General features: G+C 42.5%; 1 long non-coding RNA gene across 1 annotated transcript; it reads left to right on the plus strand.

Moving 5' to 3' along the window:
* Positions 1–3919: 3919 nt before the first annotated feature.
* LOC115160209 (uncharacterized) lies at positions 3920–4688 on the plus strand. Its single transcript, XR_003869034.1, has 2 exons — positions 3920–4018; positions 4187–4688. It is a non-coding gene; the product is annotated as an uncharacterized LOC115160209 (long non-coding RNA).
* The last annotated feature ends 2240 nt before the right edge of the window (positions 4689–6928 follow it).

Here is a 6928-nt window from a genome sequence, read left to right on the forward strand (position 1 = left end):
GACTACTACTGTATTTCATTTCCAGCTTCCACTTCTGGACCCCAACATTCATCACACACTGCCAGTAACACATTGAGGTGAAGCCATTTGTCACAATACCAATTGGCTTAACTCACATTCTAAAAAGCATTGCTAGAGTTCCATACAGCAGATGAAGGGTCTAAGACGAAAGGGGAACACTATCGAAAAGGATATGAAAATGCACATCATATACTGACCGAGCTATATCACTTCATCATGCCAAGTGTTTGTCTAAAAATGGTCTATCATCGGTCATGTCTATGAGAGATGAAGGTACCGACAGACTCAGACTTGCGGTGTTTGATGTATGATTCCTACGTGATAGTCAGTGGCTTGGCTGAACAAACCCAGTCACCTGTGCAGACGTTATACTGCCACCTAGCAGACAATACCTGTCAAGTCTGGCACAGCTCGTACTAATAGTGGTCAAGTAGGCATATATCATGGCTTTTGAATCTTGTTTTGCTGCAATGGGACTTAGAACGTATGCCTCCTGAGACATACACATGAAACACACGCGGTACTGCAAGCGGCAAGTGGTACTGGTGCATCAAGTCTGACAACAGCCTCGTAAAACAGCTTCTATCCCCAAGCCATAAGATTGCTAAATGGCTAACTAAATAGCTAACAAAATAGCTACACTGACTATCTGAGTTGACCCTTGAGTTGACTCTATGCACACTCTCAGGGCCCTACACACTCACGCACACTGACACTCCAACACACACACATACTGTAATATGCACGTACTTTTATACTGACCCACCCACTCACATACAATCATCATATATGCTGCTGCTACTCTTTTTTATCATATATCCTGTTGCCTAGTCACCTTACCCCTATACATATCTACCTCTATCACTCCAGTATCATTGCACATTGTAAATATGGTACTGGAACTGACTGATCCTGTATACAATATGCTTACTTCCTGTACTTTCTCGTGTTCTTATTTCTTATTTTTATTTTCTCGTGTTTTTGTTCTAGCTTATGTTATATTTAGTATTACATTGTTACTGATTACAGCATTGTTGGCATTTCATTGTACTTGTGCGTGTGACATTAGAACTTGAAACGCACATACAGAGAGAGAGAGAGAGAGAGAGAGAGAGAGAGAGAGCGCAAGCAATGTACTATTAGCAGCAAAATGCTTTGAATGTTTTTATTCAATGAGCTGATATACTGTCTTTTAGGATCTTCTATCCAAGTGGGTTGATGGTTAAATTATGAACATGTCTATAACGTGCGGTGGCACATATGGCCAAACATTATATTTCCCCTTCTACTCACAGAGCTCTGCTTCCTTTCAGATGGATGTGAGAGACAGCTGTGCTTAACACGCTTGGTTTTGAAATGTTCTGAGACGGGAGAGAAAGTGGCAGCTCTTTATAGTGGATAACTTTATAGATCATCAAAGCACAGTGCTTTTACCAGAAATAACAGTAGAAAATGCATAAAGAACACCAGCGCCATGTTCAGTATAAAGGAGTTTTGAAACGTTGCAGATAGAAATGCTAGGAATAGAGCCAAGATGATTCTTTATTCTACATGTCAGAGTGGCATGTTTGTTCTACATAGCATATTTCTATCTGAATGTAACAAAACATTGCGTCCTGCTGAACGTGCCCCCAAAGTCAAGGTTAAGGAAGGAAGGGAGACTTGGGATGAGGAGATTTTGACATTAACATGTAGTTAAATCTGATATATGGTGGTAAAACTTAATAAAATGAGAACTAGATTCACTGTCAATTCAAATATGATTATATGAAAATGGAGCAAACTGTTTATTTCAGTTTAATTTAACCTGGTATTTCAAACACATACCATAGTTCTTCTGTGCGCCTAACTCCACCTGATCGTCACAAATCTGTGTTGGGCACAGCATCGATCAAAATCCAAGTGGGACACACAATCAGAATCAGATCACTGTGGACCAGGTGGCGTGAGGGAAGAAGCTCTTCAGATGGCGGGTAGTTTTGGTCATGGTTGACCAAATCACAACTCCTGACCAACATGCAAGTTATAACCATAGAGATAGATATAGGAGTCATTTTTACATCTGCACCATTACAGTGTCTTCGACAGCATGGGCAGCGCCATTGAGGCTACAACCCATAGGAATCCTCACCCAGTTGACTAATTTGACTACTTTAAAATGGCAGAAGCATGGTGGAAGTTGTCATGCCCATGCTAAAATGACCTTTTGGCCACTAGAGGCCTCTATCATTCTCTATGGTTATAGCACAAGTTTTAAAACAGGAGGCAGGAAACAGGCTGTTTAGGGAACAAGCGTTAACAGCTCAATATTGCCCCCCTGTGGTGAGAGAACAGTATAGTGTCTTTACCTGCTCGGAGGAGGTACCTTTGGGACTGCATCCCTGGGTCTAACAGGCCTGGGAAGAGTGACCATTATGGACAACTGCAAATATTTAGAGAAATTATATTGTTAGAATTCCACAGATTAGCAGTATTGGTTTGGGTAATTAGATGAAGCAATTTCCCAGACGATATTATGATAATCCATTTTTATTTAAATTCCATTTGAACAACTTAGTTGACTTTAATGATGTTAATGTAATGACAGCTCACAGCAATCTCTCTGATTAACTGTTACTCTTCAGTGTAGCCTCTCTGTTACTCTTCTGTGTGTGTGTGTGTGTGTGTGTGTGTGTGTGTGTGTGTGTGTGTGTGTGTGTGTGTGTGTGTGTGTGTGTGTGTGTGTGTGTGATATTAAATCCAGAATGAATCCCTCTTGGCCCAAACAGGGAGCCATCAGGGCAGTATTATTCTAACTATTATCAGTCCTTAGCCTCCAGGCATCCTGCCCTGTCATCAGTGTTGACTTTCACCGCAAGGGCACTTTCACTCAGCAGACACACACACACACACACACACACACACACACACACACACACACACACACACACACACACACACACACACACACACACACACACACACACACACACTCACACTGTCCTCCCTCTTTCCCTGTCCTTCTCTCTCTCTCTTTCTCTCTCTACTGCTGCCGACCCTAATCGGCAATCTCTCAATACTTCCCATACCTCTTTTTCTCTACGTCAACCCAGCTAACAATTCTAGGGAAAGAGAATGTTTTTGTAATGTTACCTGTAATGTTCCCCAGATGTTTGAGTGTCCAGTTTTCTGTTAGTAAGGGAAACGTTCTATGTATGTTAGCAAAAACCTCCTGAGAACCTATTTAGGTTAGGATAAAAAAATGTCAAACAAAACTTACCCAGAACGTGGTTGCCATGTTCTCAGAATATCATCAATTAATGTTCAAGGCGCGTTTCATTGGAATGTTGAAAGAACATTCCTGTGTCCAGTTTTCTGAGGGTAAGGACAATATTCCATCAAAGTCCCATCAAAAATATACAGAAAATGGTTGCCATGCTCTCAGAATATAAAATATTAATGTTCTTGGCACGTTTCATGGGAACTTTGCAAGAACATTCCTATGTCCAGTTTTCTGAGGGTCAAGGGAATGGTCTCTTGGAAACAGTCCTTGCACGTCACTGGAACATTCCTGTGAAAACAGTTAGGTAATGACCTAATGAGACTCTTAAGGGAACATTCTCTAAATGTTTGTTGTTAGCTGGGAACCTCCTCTAGTAACCTCTATGCACGCCTTTTTTCTGTTGGTTTGTGTGGTGTGATGTGATCTCGGTGCAGCTTTGGGCCCAGACAGGGCTTTGTCTGTGTGTGTTCTCTGTATGTTAGTATTTGACAAACAGTAGCAGTGAAAGGGAATAACGAGGGTGATGACCACCAGCCCTCTGATAATCAGCCTGTCTCATTGGCCCTGTCGGCCCAGCAGACAGCCCATCACGGGGTTAATATATATCTATTCTTTCACTACTGCACCATGGGAATTTCCATGAAGTCATCCACCGTTTATTTCCTGTTGCAGAGTGACATACGAACCCACTTTCACCTCTATGGCAAATGTTTTATTTAACCTTTATTTAACTTGGTAAGTCATCACATGAAGGCTAATGGATTTGGTGTGTGTGTTTGTATTTGTGTGTGGAGTGTGTGTGCGTGCATGCTTGCACATGTGCGTGTGTGTCTGTATTAAATGTTGTTTATAAAAAAATATATATTCATATGGCATTTCCTTCCCTCCTCCGACCCCTTTTAGAGTCACTGCCTGACTTAGAGACCCCTCAGACCGCCACATCAACATGGAGGAATATATCCCGTTAACAAGACTGACTGTTAAATCCCTGGGGAGCTGTCATCCCTCTTCATTAAGGCGGGGCAATGTCCAATGTCATCCGTGTGTGAGAGCCTGGCCAGTGGGCGGCAGATGGGGCAGGTTGGGTCTGCTCTCTCTCTTGCGCTCTCTCTCTCTCTCTCTCTCTCTCTCGCTCTCTCTCGCGCTTTCTCTCTCTCTCTCTCTCTCTCTCACTGTCTAAAACATGAAACAGAGAATCTAACTGGCGATAGACTGCCGATAGGTACTTATCACAGTAGGAGGCCGTTCCTTTTCTTGTTCAAACAAAAGATGTACTTGGTACCGACTCACCTTCCATTTCTAATTGTAGAATTGCAATGCTCCTCAGTGACCGACAATGTGACTTTGAGCCAATCAGAGAGCACAAACCTCCACGTGGGGGAACCAACATGAGTGACAACAAAAAGGAAAAAAGATGTTGGTTTAGCTAACGTTAGCTAGCTAGCAAAAAAATTGGCCAGTATCCCGGAGTCGCCTCTTCACTTTTGGCATTGAGACTGGTGTTTTGCACATACTATTTAATGAAGCTGCCAGTTGAGGACTTGTGAGGCGTCTGTTTCTCAAACTAGACACTCTAATGTACCGGGGCCTCCCACTCCTCTTTCTATTCTGGTTAGAGCCAGTTTGCGCTGTTCTGTGAAGGGAGTAGTACACAGCGTTGTACAAGATCTTCAGTTTCTTGGCAATTTCATGCATCGAATAGCCTTCCTTTCTTAGAACAAGAATAGGCTGACGAGATTCAGAAGAAAGTTCTTTGTTTCTGCCCATTTTGAGCCTGTAATCGAAACCACAAATGCTGATGCTCCAGATACTCAACTAGTCAGTTAGCCAGTTTTAGCCAGTTTTATTACTTCTTCATTTAGCACAACAGTTTTCAGCTGTGCTAACATAATTGCAAAAGGGTTTTCTAATGATCAATTAGCCTTTTAAAATTATAAACTTGGATTAGCTAACACAATGTGCCATTGGAACACAGGAGTGATGGTTGCTGATACTGGGCCTCTGTACCCCTATGTAGATTTTCCATAAAATAATCAGCCGTTTCCAGCATTAACAGTGTATTTCTGATCAATTTTAGGTTATTTTAATGGACAAAAAAATAGCTTTTCTTTCAAAAACAAGGACATTTCTATGTGACCCCAAACTTTTGAACGGTAGTATATATTAAAATTAAAATAAATTGCAAAAAAATTAAGAAAAACCATTGAATGAGTAGGTGTGTCCAACCTGGTACTGTACAGCATGCGTGCACGTGTGTACGTTGGTGTGCGCATGTTCGGGGTTATGCCCATATTGCTTGTAGTTGTTGGTATGTTGTCTTGAGCTCAGGGCTCTTAGCCTCGTAAATACTAAACTGATTGTAAGCTTGTGAGAATACCAGATGGTTGTTCAAGTTTATAGGGCTCTGGGTCCAATCCCAAAATCATTTACATTCTGAGTCAGCATTATGAAACTTTCATCACACTGAAACAGTCCTTTACTGTAGGTTATCTTCACAGTGCCTGAAACATTTTCAAATGTGTTGTAAAGCTCAGCTTTATTTAACTCAACCGCTAACACTCTAACGCAATACTTTCTCAGTCACACACACTCTGCACCCTACTCCGCCACAATGCATCCCCCCATTCTACCTCTCCACTCTTCACCCTTTCCTGTAGATCTTAGCATTGATTAGTAATGATAATAACAATATAAAGACCAGGTGTAAATCACTCATTTGACCTCACACACACAAACACAACAACTAATCACACACGCACACACACACACCAGACAGCCTCACCCACGCACATCGCAGTGTCTCACACCCCATCGATTTTTGGCCAAATCCAGGCGGGCAGCTGCCCAGCCAAAACACAGGCACTTCAAACCACAGACCACAGTTTTGTCATGCCTTATGGCTGACTTCCCTGTCCTGGCCGCCAGGCTCAGATAACACTCATTGTTAACCCAAACACCGTAACATGAGAAAAGAGAGGAGCCCTGGGGTGGTAACACACCCAGATCCTTAACACCCTGTGCTGCTGTTACATGGTGGTCAGCGGAGGATGCTGAGGGGAGAACGGCTCGTAACGATGTCTGGAACTGAGCAATTGGACAGGCATCAAATACATAGAAACCATGTGTTTGATACCATTCCACTAATTCCGCTCCAGCCGTTACCGCGAGTCAGTCCTCCCCAATTAAAGTGTGACCAACCTCCTGTGATGGTGGTTGTATGGTAATCTTGTCCACCAGCCGGATCGCTATATGTAGTAGCAATCGAGCCTGGGAAAGAGTTTAGATGTATGGTTGTAGACTTGGATTGAAGTGTTTACGGCTGAGTAGTTGAGATGGGGATTTGCTACCCGACCTGGGTTGGGTGGGTTCAAGAAATATTTCAAACACTTAAAGCTGGAATCCTTAATGGTGAAAGTGCCACGTCCCTTTGCGATATTACAACAACAAATAAGTTACTGCAAACAACGAAGACTGTTTTTTTCCTCTCGAACCTCATTGCACAGGCGATAGAAGAGCACAATATGTACTGCAAATGTGTTTACCTTGCTGCACGAAGCTCCTCAGCTATGCAACAAAAACAATAACAACTGTGGTGGGGCGGCCAATTTCCCCATACTGCGGATTCCATTTTTAAGCAGTGCTTAC

Source organism: Salmo trutta, chromosome 23, assembly GCF_901001165.1.
Source record: "Salmo trutta chromosome 23, fSalTru1.1, whole genome shotgun sequence".
Taxonomy (NCBI): domain Eukaryota; kingdom Metazoa; phylum Chordata; class Actinopteri; order Salmoniformes; family Salmonidae; genus Salmo; species Salmo trutta.